The sequence below is a fragment of the Podarcis melisellensis genome (assembly GCF_964234715.1).
Source record: "Podarcis melisellensis genome assembly, chromosome: 7".
In the NCBI taxonomy this organism is placed as follows: domain Eukaryota; kingdom Metazoa; phylum Chordata; class Lepidosauria; order Squamata; family Lacertidae; genus Podarcis; species Podarcis melisellensis.
Genome location: NC_138539.1, coordinates 15752347 through 15767828, shown reverse-complemented (window position 1 = coordinate 15767828; position 15482 = coordinate 15752347).

The window sequence follows — 15482 nt, the reverse complement described above, 5'->3', positions numbered from 1 at the left end:
CCAATGAGAAAGGAAACTTGAGGACTTTTAGGAGCTTTCCAAGCCATGGGACGGAGCTCAGTGGATAGGAGGGTTCAGGACAGGCAAAAGAAAGAGCTTTTTCACACAGCACACAGTTGATCTTTGATTCTTCTTGTGTTTTTATGCCTCAATTGCCAAGGTGAGTGTTTGCCATTAATGCTGTCACAGCACCACCAGAGGAATGAGTTGCCATTTATTTTCCTGATTTGTATATTTAATTCATTGTGCATATCCCAGGCTTGGTTGTTTTTTAAAAAGTAATCTCTATAAATTCCAGCCCTTCTCTCTTTCTGTGTGTGTGTGTGTGTGTGTGCGCGCGCGCATGCACGCATATGCATGTTGGACTGGTTATTTTTTAAAACAAAAAACAAAAACCAATCTTGTGAAAAACAAGTTTGGAATGCTCACGAAGAAATTTATAAAAGCAGAACTCTAAACAATGACTTTGTTTTTTGTGTTGTACAAAAATGTCGTTTCGTTATATGTTCCGCACTACGCACACATGTTCTGAGCTCCATTAAAAAGTGACCCAAATATTTGGTGGTTGAAGCCACTGAGGAATCCAAGACGCACAAGAAAAGCGTTTTCCTTTTCTTTTTTAATGTTTTAGTTAGAAACAGTTCGGAATTGCAGGATGGAAGATGAGACTCGTAGCGGCCTTTCCACAGCAGGAAGCTCCTGTTGATACTGGAGAAGAAAAAGATACAGACTAGAATTAATGGGCCTTAAGTTACAGGAGGACAAAGTTTGATTGAATGCTAGGAGAATCTTCCTGAAACTTGGCAATGGGATTAGTTACCAACTGGGGTTTTGACCTCCCCCTTCCTGGAGGTCTTCAGGCAGTGGCTGGGCAGCCCTCACCCCTGTGAGGTAGACCCAGAGATAGTGACTGGCCCCAAGGGATTTGAACGCAGGCCACTCCAACACACTCAGCACTCGGGCTTTCCCTGCTGCAGCTTTTGCCAATGTGGCACCCTTCGGATGTTGTTGGACTACATTTCCCAGCACCCCCGTGGTCAGCCGCAACCTAGGCACTGTGGTTCCCATGGATTCCTGCAGCCACTATCTTCTCCTGTGGCTGCTTTTCATTATTGCGCCACCCTAGCTGGAAACGCCTCCGGCCCGTGAATGAAGAGTTTGTTGTGATTCTCTCCAAGCAGGAGTTTGTCGGCCAAGACGCACGCCCCCCCTCAGCTCAAGTGACAGAAACTTGATTGAACCGCAGACAAGGACCTTGTCAAACTCCCTTTTCCAGCCTCCTCAAGTGGAGCGGTTAGATGAGTGCCAAGTGCACTTCAGCTCTTCCCCGAAGTAAGAATCAACTTGCAGCTGTTGATCCTGGAAAAGTGCTGTTTGAGCTAGAGAGAAGAGGATTCTCCTCAGCTCCACACCTCCCCCTTGCCTTATACCAAGGTTGCATCCCCTCTTCCTTCTTCCTGATGTGTAGTATCTGGGCTTGCTGCTGTTGTGCCATAAACATCGACATATCCACTGGTCTCATAAGCAGCCATTGGGAACAGGCAGTAGCTTCGCATGCCGGTGGTCTCAGGTGCAATCCCAGACATCTGCAGGTAGGCTTTGAAGACACCTCTGTCTGAAACCTTAGAGAGCCGATGCCAGTCAGTGTACTGTAGACAACCCTAAGCTAGCTTCCTATGTTCCTAAGGTGAAGCAATAGGTATTGCATATTGCTGTGTCTTTGTAGTTGTTACTGAGGTGGGGAACAGCCCCCTGCTCACTCTGCTAGCCAACCACAGACCACAGAAAAAGCACAGACCAAGCTACCCAAACTGGACCAGTGATAGATACAGATAGATAGATGATAGATAGATAGATAGATAGATAGATAGATAGATAGATAGATAGATAGATGATAGATAGATAGATAGATGATAGATAGAGATAGATAGATATAGAGACAGAGAGAGATACACGCACTGCCCTGTGAACTGCCCTGAGACCTCCAGGTACAGTGGTACCTCGGGTTAAGAACTTAATTTGTTCTGGAGGTCCGTTCTTAACCTGAAACTGTTCTTAACCTGAGGTACCATTTTAGCTAAGTGGGCTTCCCGCGCCGCCACTGCGCGATTTCTGTTCTCATCCTCAAGCAAAGTTCTTAACCCGAGGTACTATTTCTGGGTTAGCGGAGTCTGTAACCTGAAGCATCTGTCACCTGAGGCATCTGTAACCCAAGGTACCACTGTATATTATATATATATAATAAATATTATTTATACCCTGTCCATCTGGCTGGGTTTCCCCAGCCACCCTGGGCGGCTCCCAACAGAATATTAAAAACATGATCAATGTGGTTGAGAAGGTAAAAAGGGGCCTTAGAATAATAGCATTGGCAGCCCAACCCCCTGCAATGCAGGACTGCCTGTTCAATTGACAACAACAACAACAACCTTGCCTCCCTTCCAACCCCATGCAAATACTAACCTCTCTGATAGCTCCGCTGGTTACAGCATGGTGCTGATAACGCCAAGGTTGCACCAAGGTCGAGCCCCATATGGGAAGACAGCATATTCCTGCATTGCAAGAGATTGGGCTGATCCCCGGGGTCCCTCCCAACTCTGTAATTCTGTTAACGGAGAAATCTGAGGGCTCCCTTGGCCAAAAAACAAGGACACCAGCCAGGAATACTAAAGCAAAACAGCAGCCAGTAGGCTTGGTCTTTATTGAAGCCTGTTGCAACAGGACTCCCACCTGCCATCAGGTGAAACAAGATGGAAGCCCTGAACAAAAGAGCCCCCAAACTTTTATTAGCTGCTAATCCCCATGTTACACCCCCCAAACTACATCACTAATACATCATGGTTACATCATGAGGTCTGGTGGCAGTAATCTGAGCATCCTGTACCCTGCCCCATGGTTCCCCTTGCCCTCCACCAAACACCCATCAAGTGTAACAAAAGTGATATATACATTTCCCTGTTTCCCAGCCAAGTTAATCCCACCCTTTTGTCTTCATCTGGGTTTGTTATTTCTGGAACCTGTCTGGCACTCAGATATCGGGATGCCAGGAATTATCCCTCAGGCAGAGGGGCTGCTGAGTAGCTGAGCTCACATGTCTATATGAATTTCTGAAGTTTTCCCAGTGAGCCAGTACATAGATACATTTATCAGTGAATTGTTACGTTTGGTATTCTGCAGCAGAGGCCCTTTGAATAGATAGGAAGAAACTGTGATGAAGTGTTTTGTGTGGACAAATCACAAAAGTCACAAAAGTGATTGTGCTGATTTTGGTAGTGGGCTGCATGTGCATGATATCTACTGGAGGGGCAACCCCCCCCCCAACCTATACATAAATTCCTGCAACAATTCTAAGGCCCCTTTTTACCTTCTCAACCACATTTCTGAAACCACCCCCTCTTTGTACCTTCACCCCATTCCCATGCCTCCTCCTCCCTTCCCTCTTCCCATATTACGCCTCAAAATGCCTCCTTGGTTCTGCAACCGCCTTCCCCAGCCCCAGCCCCAATTCCTCCTTCCCTCCAGCTTTCTCCCTCCAGAGGCCTAAAAACTGTCACACACATGCCTCCCTCCCATTTTTCTCCTCATTCTTTCAAATGCCTCCTTTACCTCCCAGTCTCCTTCAGTTCCTTCTCTCTCCCTTTCCACCACCATCAAAGGAGCCCTCCCTCTCATTCTCTCTCTCACACACAGACATCTTCCACCCAGCCAGCAGTCGTCTTCCCTAGCCCTACCTGGGACCTTAAATCTTGTATTCGAGTCCTACTTGTGGTTTCTCATAATGGGCATCTGGCTGGTGAAATAAAAAAATTTAAGGTCTTCTATATATATAATAAATGTTCACAACTGCGTATATAAACCACATGTCTGAAACCCCACAGAAAAAAATCCTGAAACCATTTTGTTCCTCCAAAATTGACCTCAAATATTTCTCTGCAAAGTTGAAGGGAAATGGAAAAGCCTCCCCATTGTCTTTTCCTTCACAAATCCTGTCTTAATGGTATGTCTGTGTATGAACAGAGTGAGCCTGTGACCTGGCTCAGGAACTAATTACTTATCATTACAAAAGACTGGCCAGGCTCCCCAGGTAATCCAATCAAGTGACCATTAACAGGTAACCTGCCAAACAGGAGATAAACAACACACTCAGATTTCTGTTGTAGACCGCCCTTTCTGTGGCGTAGGTATGATGTATCTGGGGGGTGGTCGTGAGCTACACCCCTTTCTGTGATGTAGGTATGATGTTTCTGGGGGTGGTCTTGAGCAGGGCAATTTTAAAATGTCTATATAAGGGCAGGCACACCTTGGTTCTGGGCCCTTCTCCTTTCCTGCGTGTGAGGGGAGCACCCTGTTGCAACAGTTCAATAAAGATCAGGCTTATGAGCTGTTTTGCTTCTCAATATTCTCTGGTTGGCCTCTGTTATTTTCTCTGACTGATGGAGAACCCACAAAGGACTCCATAAGGACTCTTGTGTCCCTCATAAGGGAATAAGGGCAGATTTTTGTTTATTACACTAGCCACTGTGAGAAGAGCATGCTAGACTAGATGGGCCATTGGCCTGATTCTACAGGCTTTCATTATGTTCTCATCCGTTTCCTGCATCGATTGGAAAAGAGAAAGACTACACATTAAAAGCATGTGTGCTCTCTTCCCATTTGACAACACAAGATGGAGCTCTAACCTAGCCTAGCACTTTTTTCTGGTCACATTCAGTGTCTTTTACAGAACACTGGCTGGAAAAAGAAGATTCTAAAGAGGCCTTTTCCTAAGGTGAAAGGGAAGGGCAATTTGGCCTTCCTAGAAGCGTGCCCTGCATAGGCAGAATTGCTAACTGCGGAAATGACCACTCGGCCACTTTTAGCACATCGAGAGGAAGCAGGTGGCTTTGTACTAGCAGCCTTGAAGTTCTCCCACTAAAACTTTTTCTTCACCCACCCGGCTCTGTAGGTGTGCAGCAGTGCCTTCTCCTTCAGCGTGATGGCAAGGACCATTGCTACAAGTTCTGCCCCTCTCTCAGGGTCCTGAAGCGACAGCGCTTCAGGTTGACGTCTTACAGGGCAACCTGGTGGCAAGATCTGCCAGGAAGGGCAGCTTAAGTGTGGTGTAGTGGTTAAGAGTGGTGGACTCGTGATCTGGTGAACTGGGTTTGCTTCCCTGCTCCTCCACATGCAGCTGCTGGGTGACCTTGGGCCAGTCACACTTCTCTGAAGTCTCAGCCCCACTCACCTCACAGAGTGTTTGTTGTGGGGGAGGAAAGGAAAAGGAGATTGTTAGCCGCTTTGAGACTCCTATGGGCAGTGATAAAGCGGGATATCAAATCCAAACTCTTCTTCTTCTTCTTCTTAAGATGCAGCAGATCTCCGGCATTCAATTCTCAACCATGGCCCAGCCAAAGATTTGCTGGCGTAAGTTGTTCAGCCAGCCAAGCCGAAGCTGACTGAATCAAAGCTGGTCCTCCAAAATGGGATATGTGTAGAAGCGGCAAGACCAGAGAGGGGAAACTGAGGCTGGGTCCTAAGCCTATTCAAATCAATCCTGTGACTGGACAACCTGGAATAGAACACTACATTAAAGGCTTGCTTTTCCTCTGCCAGGCTTAGGCGAGAGCAGCAGCCCTGCTGCCTTCATTTACACTGACTTACTGATGCCAGTTTCTTGCTACCTAAGGGCTCGTACACACTTTTTGCATGGGTCCAAACGGTTTTGTCTTTTCCCAGCGACTTTCCCCTGGAAAACCCACTCTTTAGAAATCTATTGGAAGGAAGGGCAATCCACAGGAAACCCGATTGCTGTTTGCTTCGATTCAGTGCTAAACCGCAGGAAGGTGGCAGGGCAAACGGAAGTGTGGATCATAGAATCATAGACTCAAGTTGAAAGGGATACTGAGGGTCATCTAGTCCAACGCCTTGCAACGCAAGAATGTGCAGCTGTCCTTGCAACCTTGGAGGTTAGGATGAGACCTTCGTCATGCTTGAATCCAAATAACACCCCAGTCCCAAATTCATTTGCTTGGGATTAAACTGTGCACTCTCACCCTCCTTTTGTTGCAGCAATCCTACTGATTTGTTTCTGAGAGGTGAGAGGTGTACCCCTCCTCTTAGGACATAAATACTCATCTGTTTGCACAGACTCATCCTGAGCTGGAGGATGAAAGGTGAGCGGTCCAAAGGTCACTGCATGCCCTACATTTATAGGCACACCGCGTACTCTGACTGTTTATGCCGTTTCATATGGGATGGCACACAGACAATTTCTTTTATGCTGAGTTGTTTTGGTGCAGTTAAATGATGTCGGTGCCGGGGGTTAGGAATGTGCTTTATTGATGGGAAGTTGTTACGGATATGTGTTATTGTTTCTGAATCACCCGTGTGTCAAGGCGATTCACAAGCATATCACAAAAGCAGCTAAAAATAGGTTTTTTTAAACAGTGCGAAACGTAACTGAAGATAGGTTGGAAAACAATGCCGAATGAGCACCTATGGCAGAGAACTTTTCATCCAGCTGGAAAAGCTTGTTGAAACAAAAATGTCTTCCATTGTTTCTGGAAAGTGGAGGTAGTGGACACCTGTTTTATCTTGACAGGAATTCTGTTTCATAAAACAGGGGCCGCTACAGTGAAAGCCCTGCTTCAAGCCTGCGATGGAGCAAGCTTCCAATATTGGAGGAGCGACTCTCCTGAGGAATGCACTAACTACTGGGTACATAATGTGATGTGTATTTGGGTTTCTACAAGGCAAGACGCAGTGGTGACAGCAAGAGACTTTATTGAGCGGATGGCTAACAGAATAGAACAGGGGCAAAGCAACTGCTTATATCTATTTCTGAAGCCCCGGGCCGCTCCCACCCTCAACACAATTGGCTGTCTAAATCCCCAAGCTCCTATGCCATTCACAGCCACGTTTCCCAGAGTGGGTTAAAAACCAATTCATCTTCACGCCTGAGAATTGTAGCTCTGTGAGGGGAATTGGGACCCTCTAACAAACTATGACTCCCAGAATTCAGAGGCAGGGTTTAAACAAGGGACTTCTTGCTTCCTAGTCATCTCAGCCACAACACTTCCTCATTCTATCTGGGTTGTGCTAATAAATTCACCTCTGGATGCGGCAACAGTATCTGGTCCAGAGGCACATTCCCACCTGGGTAACTAGAATCATAGAATCATAGAATCATAGGGTTGGAAGAGTCCAACCCCCTGCCAAGCAGGAAACACCATCAGAGCGCTCCTGACATATGGTTGTCAAGCCTCTGCTTAAAGACCTCCAAAGAAGGAGACTCCACCACACTCCTGGGCAGCAAATTCCACTGTCAAACAGCTCTTACTGTCAGGAAGTTCTTCCTAATGTTTAGGTGGAATCTTCTTTCTTGTAGTTTGGAACCATTGCTCCGTGTCCGCTTCTCTGGAGCAGCAGAAAACAACCTTTCTCCCTCCTCTATGTGACATCCTTTTATATATTTGAACATGGCTATCATATCACCCCTTAACCTCCTCTTCTCCAGGCTAAACATGCCCAGCTCCCTTAGCCGTTCCTCATAAGGCATCGTTTCCAGGCCTTTGACCATTTTGGTTGCCCTCCTCTGGACACATTCCAGTTTGTCAGTGTCCTTCTTGAACTGTGGTGCCCAGAACTGGACACAGTGCTCCAGGTGAGGTCTGACCAGAGCAGAATACAGTGGCACTATTACTTCCCTTGATCTAGATGGGAAGTAATAGTCCCAGGCCACAAAGTACAAGGAGCTCCATAGAAGAAATAAACCACCCCACCCATCCTCCTTCCGATCTTCAGGCTGTGTGTGCCGTTGCTTATGTGGTCAAAACAGCACCACCCACGAAGGAGGAGGCAGAAGCAGCAGGCTTGGGGAAACCCTCTTTCCATATGAACCTACCCAGACCCTGAGATCATCTTCTGAGGCTCTCCTTCATGTGCTTCCTTCTCAAGTGCCTGGAGGCGGTTGGAGAATGGATGGCAGCTAACAGATTGAGGTTGAATCCTGACAAGACAGAAGTACTGTTTTGGGGGGACAGGGGGCGGGTGGGTGTGGGGCACTCCCTGGTCCTGAATAGGGAAACTGTGTCCCTGAAGGACCAGGTGTGCAGCCTGGGAGTCATTCTGGACTCACAGCAGTCCATGGAGGCACAGGTCAATTCTGTGTCCAGGGCAGCTGTCTACCAGCTCCATCTGGTACGCAGGCTGAGACCCTACCTGCCCGCAGACTGTCTCGCCAGAGTGGTGCATGCTCTAGTTATCTCTCGCTTGTACTACTGCAATGCGCTCTATATGGGGCTACCTTTGAAGGTGACCCAGAAACTGCAATTAATCCAGAATGCTGCAGCTAGACTGGTGACTGGGAGTGGCCGCCGAGACCATATAACACTGGTCCTGAGAGATCTGCATTGGCTCCCAGTACGTTTCTGAGCACAATTCAAAGTGTTTTAAAGCCCTAAATGGCCTCTGTCCAGTATATCAGTATATTTTATTTTATTTTATTTTATTTTATTTTATTTTATTTTATTTTATTTTATTTTATTTTATTTTATTTTATTATTTTAGGGTAGAATTTTATCATCTCTGCCCTTATTGTATTTAGAGCATGTGTGTGTGTGTGTGTGTGTGTGTGTATACGGTGTGTGTGTGTGTGTGTGTGTGTGTATATATATGTTTGTATAGAATCTAGCTTACCTTGGTGCAACATTGTGATTCTAGTAGCATCTGGTATGAAGAGCCTTGCCCATCATGAGATTAATCTGGGGTTTCTAGATCCTAAGCAGACCTGATATAGTCCCAATGACATCACCATCCCAGGTAGGTGTCGTCCCCTGATAACATCATCACTGCAGGTAAGCTCAGCCTGCACCTTTGTGGCTTTTCATAGGAACTTGTCCATAGGAGCTGGACGTTGTTTCAAATTCCAACCATAAGATAGCTGGCGACTGCTAGCAGAGGGGAGAAGGGTGGAGTGTTATGAAGAAACATATCCAGGGAAGTCGAAAAGCAAGAATTAAAATATTTCCTATTGCTAGGATCTGAAAAAATATTGACTGTTCCCAAGGCTCAAATGTTATAGTGTGCCCCTTGTGGTTTTCTCCACAAGGCCTCTCCAACTATTTCCTTTGATGTGTTGCCTGTAGCGTAATAAACTTTAGCTAAGACATGGGAAGGGAGGAGGGTGGCACACAAAAAAAACCCCAACCAGCTGGTCTCTTTGAAAGCACAGAAGAAATTAAATGGGAAACACAGATTGAAACAATGCACTTAAGGCACAATCCTGCATTGCAGATCCTCTGGCTGGTGGTGTTGCAATCCTAGCTCCATGTAACTGGGAGCACCATGCTTCTGAATTGCTGGGAATGACAACTGGGCAGCCAAATGTTGCCTTCTTTCCCTGCTTTCAGGCTTTTCTTCAAGCCCCTGTGAGATCAGGATGTATTTTCAAGGGGGGGGTGTTTTTAGCAGGAACTTAGAGAAACTGAGTTTCCTTACCTTTTAAAAATTATTTTTTTTAGTCGAGGAGACTGAAATGGATATGGCTGAGCCAAGAATCCACCTATATCTGTAATCAATAAAGTTGTGGCCATTTCTAATCCAGATCATTAATCCAGTTTATTAATCACATCTTACATTTAGCCTGGGTGTGGGACATTGTGACTGGGCCTGCAACAAACAAGCAATCAAACTTTGTGCTGAGTTCCCCCACCTTTCCCCCAGAAAAAAGCACTGGTATTTACTCTTGCTCTTGCCAAAATTTATGTCTACACACACACACACATGCCCTTTGCCCTTTTGGCAGGAACATGAATGCATTTGGTTTTTAATATTTTTTAAACGTTTAAGAATTTGTTCTGGGTGTTAATTGTTTGCATTTGCATTCTTTGTGAGCAATCTTGGGGTTCTTTTTGGCCGAAAGATGGCATATGAATACAGTCATACCTCGGGTTAAATATGCTTCAGGTTGAGCATTTTCAGGTTACACTCCATGGCAATCCGGAAGTAACAGAATGTGTTACTTCCGGGTTTCACTGCTCACGCATGCGCAGATGCTCAAAATGTTGTCGCGCACATGCGCAGAAGCGGCGAAACGTGACCGTGTTACGTTCTACTCAGGATGTGAACAGGGCTCTGGAACGGATCCTGTTCGCATCCAGAGGTACCACTGTAAACAGTAACAAAGCAAAGAATTCTGAGAAAGCCATTTCCCGTTCCCGGGGAGATGACATTGCAGGCTAGGAGCAAGCTCTCCCCACGCGCACTGGGCAGGATAGCCCCTGCGCCATTGGATGGTCCTCGGCCATGTCATCCTTAGGCCATCCAATCCAGATGGTCTGGGGGCGTGGCGTGGGCTATTTACACTGCCCGCGGCTGAAGACTCACCCCTGTTTCTCTCCCTGCTCAGTCAGTTCTCCTGCCCTCCCTCCCTTAGGTTAGGCTCTTTATTTCTTGACCTTGCTATGGACCTTGGTTGGTCGCCTTGGTTGTCCAAGGCGCCTGGTAGGATTTTTTTTCCACTTGGCAAATTGGCACCGGCCATTTGTTTTTTTGCCTACCTCGTAGCAAATCGTCACAACTTTGTAAGGTTTGGCAGTTAGGCATTAGGTTGAATGTGAGGGGAGGTAGTGGCCATCACGTACCCCTCTGAATTCAAGGGTATTCCATTAAAGGAATCCGGGGGCGTGGTCTCTGTCTGAAGCCCCAGACGGGGGGCTAGGGCCATGGCACGACCCCTAGAGGAGACCCTGGGGGAGTTCCTAGTTGATGTGCATGAGCAGGGCTCCCCCTTTGTTGTTGTTGTTTAGTCGTTTAGTCGTGTCCGACTCTGCATGACCCCAAGGACCAGAGCACTCCAGGCACTCCTGTCTTCCACTGCCTCCCACAGTTTGGTCAAACTCATGCTGGTAGCTTCGAGAACACTGTCCAACCATCTCGTCCTCTGTCGTCCCCTTCTCCTTGTGCCCTCAATCTTTCCCAACATCAGGGTCTTTTCCAGGGAGTCTTCTCTTCTCATGAGGTGGCCAAAGTATTGGAGCCTCAGCTTCACGATCTGTCCTTCCAGTGAGCGCTCAGGGAGGCTGATTTCCTTAAGAATGGATAGGTTTGATCTTCTTGCAGTCCATGGGACTCTCAAGAGTCTCCTCCAGCACATAAGAGGCTCCCCCTACTGGTGGTTAACCCTTCCAAGACTCCTGCAGACAGGCAGGAGTCAGATATAGTTGTGTGGTTTCCAATGCCTAAGCCAATACTACTCACATTCTGTAACCAATAAAGTTGTGGCCTTTTTTGCCCATTAACCTAAAATACTGTTTCATGTGTCTTTATTCCACTTCCTGGGCGGGTTTGGGACCTTGCCACGCAACCGTCGTTTCCTGTTCACAGAGCTGCAGTTCCCAACATCCTTCTCAAACTACAATTCCCATGACTTTTTGAGGAGGGAACTTTGAATGTGCTTTAAGGGCAGAGTGTGTACACAGAGCCCAAGACATCTCCGTGTCTCTCAATGTGCTGAGCAGAAATAGAGCTGGAATGGCCACTGGATTTCAACCAAGGTGAAGTTTTTAAGGAGGTTTCTCCTCATATTGGAAGAATTTTGAGGAAAGCTTATTCACTGTTTTGAGAGGTACGAGTGACATTTCCACACACCCTTGCACTGTTCGTAGCTGAGAAAAGCAGGGAGGAAATGAATCACTTAACAACAACAAAGAGATACGCAGATAACATTATTCTCTGGAACAATAATATATTGCTCCAACATTTTGTGGGAAACCAAGTTGACTGAATTAATGCCAGCATCAGTTTCACCCTAATTTCATGAGGCTTCGCTGTAGGCTAGTTCCGTTTTGTGCGGAAGTGTTTGTTGCACCTTCTTAAGCATGGGGATTGATCAGCCTTGGGCTAATGGGACTCCACGTTGCTCAGGTGTGAACCAGCAGAGCCAAGATGCCTAATGGGGATGTTCATCAAGGTGCAAATGCATCTAGGCATCCGGGAAAGCTGCCTGTTTAGCCAACAGGTTGCCAATCTGGGTTTCCACATATATCATCCCCTTCCATTTCTGATGCTCTGAGGCAAGTGCCAGGGCTTGTGTTGCCAGAATGGCACCACCCATGTCATGAGGGGAAGTATCAGCAAGCTTGGGGGGAATTCCAAGGTTTGCATAAGACCAAAACATTGTTTCGGGGGGCAAAACCCTAAGTAGAGGGAAAACCCCAAACAAGACTGCATGGGCTCAGAAGAAAGGAAGCAATGACTAACTGTTGATCAGGTGGAGGAGGAAAAAATGGGTGGGAAAGGCTAATGGAATGGAATAATATGCTGGAGGGCCTGGCTGGCTGTCTAAGATACCAAACAGAAGCACTCCATACTGCAAAATAAAAAATAAAAAATTCTGCAGGTCTCCCTTAGACCACAGCTTCTATTTGCTATTTAGGTCTGTGTCCTTAATGCTAGTGGTGGAGGAGTGAACACAGCCGCCCCCCCTTCATGCATGTGATCCCCCAATTTGGGTAAATCTTTCGACCTCAAAAAAAGAAGGCAAAATATGCATGGGACAGGTGTTGATTTCTTGTTTTATTAGTGGGCAGTGGCAGTGGCGTAGCGTGGGTTGTCAGCACCCGGGGCAAGGCAAGTAATTTGTGCCCCCTAACCCTTGGATTTGCGCCCCCTAACCCTAACCCCCAGATGTTGCGCCCGGTGCAGCCAGCCCCCCCTGCACCCCCCACGCTACGCCACTGGGCAGTGGTATTTTTCTAGAAAAAGAGGTGCTGAAACTCACCATGAACCATGTTCTCTTATAATGGCTATGGTTCCCACCCGAGAGGTGAAAAAAAGCCCCACTAGTGGGTATTATGTAACTGGGGAAAATATCATTGTTGTAACTTGAGCTAACAGAAGGAGGGTGTTCAGATGAGTTCCATATACTCAAGGGGTGTGTGAGTGGGTTCCAGGCTAGCCCCCATGGGCTAGCCCCCCCCCCCCCCGCAGCCACTAGTAGCAGACCAAGTGGCAGGGCAGAGGTGCTTACAAAACTGCCCAACAGGAGAGTCACTGCCTCTTACTGGAAGGGGGAAAAGAGAGGCAGTGTCAAGGTCAGCGCAGTGCGAATGCATCAGCGGAGCCCACCTGGTGTTCCTGCCCTCCCTGCTGCCAGTAAGCAGCGGACCTCCAGCTCACCCGCTACCACCTGCCACGGAAACATCCAGTGGTCACCACTTGAAGTTTGTGAAAAGGATGATGACTCACGGAGGCGCAGGTTGCAGCCACAGCAAAGGTAGCATTTTTCCATCTCTGCCATATTAAGCAGTTGGTCCCTTACCTTTCTTGCCCTGATCTGGCCACAGTGATCTATGTGATGGTCACCTCCAGGCTTGATTCTTGTAACTCACTCTATGTTGAACTGCCCTTGAAGCTGACCCAGAAACTCCAGCGGGTGCAGAATGCCGCGGCGAGACTCCTTACGGGGTCCTCACTGCAGGATCGCATTCATCCTGTGCTTTGCCAACTGCACTGGCTCCCGGTGGAGTACACGGTCAGGTTTAAGGTGCTGGTTTTGACCTTTAAAGTCCTATGCAGCCTGGAACCCACGTACCTACAGGACCGCCTCTCTGAGGACCTTAAGGTCCACAAATGACAACACTTTGGAGGTCCCAAGTCGCAAGGTGGTTAGCTTGGTCTTAACTAGGGCCAAGGTCTTTTCAGAACTGGCCCCGGCTTGGTGGAACACTCTGTCACAAGAGACTAGGGTCCTGCGGGACTTGACATCTTTCCGCAGGGCCTGCAAGACAGAGCTGTTCCGCCTGGCCTTTGGTTTGGACTCGGTCTGAGTTTCCCTCCCCTTATGGTTTTGATCTATGGGCTACTATTAAAATGAGGCTGCATTTTAAACTGTATTTTTAACCTGTATTTCAAATTGGTTCCCCCCCATTATGTTTTTATTGTAATTTTACTGGTGTTAGCCACCCTTAGCATGGCTCTGGCAGGGGAGGGCAGGGTATAAATAAATCATTGTTGTTGTTGTTGTCTGGCATGCAAAAGGTGCCAAGGTGAATCCCCAGCAATGAAAAGCATCAGGTCACAGGTGGTGGGCAAGCCCTCTGCCTGGGACCCTGGAAGGACATTCATGCGCTTGATTGACAAATGTGTTAAAGTGATGCACCTCCTCAGATGCCTGCAATGTGTCAAGATGCTTCCTTTTCAGCAAGAGCTTCCAGCTTTCATAAAATGGAGCTGGAGCGAGTATGTGAGTTAAAGGGGCTTGTTGTTGCTGTTTAGTCGTTTAGTCGTGTCCGACTCTTCGTGACCCCATGGACCAGAGCACACCAGGCACTCCTGTCTTCCACTGCCTCCCGCAGCTTGGTCAAACTCATGCTGGTAGCTTCAAGAACACTATCCAACCATCTCGTCCTCTGTCGTCCCCTTCTCCTTGTGCCCTCCATCTTTCCCAACATCAGGGGCTTTTCCAGAGAGTCTTCTCTTCTCTGGAGGTGGCCAAAGTACTGGAGCCTCAGCTTCACGATCTGTCCTTCCAGTGAGCACTCAGGGCTGATTTCCTTCAGAATGGATAGGTTTGATCTTCTTGCAGTCCATGGGACTCTCAAGAGTCTCCTCCAGCACCATAATTCAAAAGCATCAATTCTTCGGCGATCAGGGGCTTAGCTGATGTTATTCTTAATGAGTCACCAGCAGCCGAAAGAAATCCACGTTTCCATTCCGTTCACCACCCGATGATGCCTCTTTAAATGACGGCGGATTCCAAACAAAATGTCACCGTAGTGCTTGCCTTGGAGCATCTTTTGTTTAAAGTATTTCCCTCTTATCTGCAGGATGGCCAAAGGGTGTTTTCTCTGGAGAGCTTGGTGGGCATTCATCTGCTGACTTTGAATCTCTTCCCCAACATGGTGCCCAACATGGTGCCCTCTGAATGTTTTGGACAGCAAGGGCCAGTGGGAGTTGACATCCAAAACATCTGAAGGACACTGGGTCTGGGATGGCTGCCCTAACATTTTAGGAGCTGCAAGCCAGACATCATTTCCACCAGAATACCCCCACTTTGGTGGGGCAGAAACACAGTTCAGCAACTAAGAAGGGGGCAGTTTGCACCCAGAAACACTATTTCCCATGCATCAATAATAGCCATTGACCCCACAATATCTTTATAGGATTGGGGGATCTGTCTGGATGATATCCATGGGTCTGTGCTTGTGGTTCTGTGTCCCTGAGGTTTAGAATCTAGTAGAAGAGCCAACTTACCTGTCATTTGTTAAGCTAATGGCTGCACAGCTAAACATCCCTCGACATCTTAAAGAGGTTGCCCTGCTGCCAGAGAGACAAACTGGTGTGTCTTTCCCCAGCTCACTTGGCTGGGTGCTACATCATGTTAGGATGGAGAACCATAGGTGAAGGGAGGCTGTGGGAGATTAGTTTGGCTGATGCTGGAAGCAGGAGACACAGAGGCTGGTCCTGCTTTGAGCTGGAAACCAAACTATGGCATGGAGGTC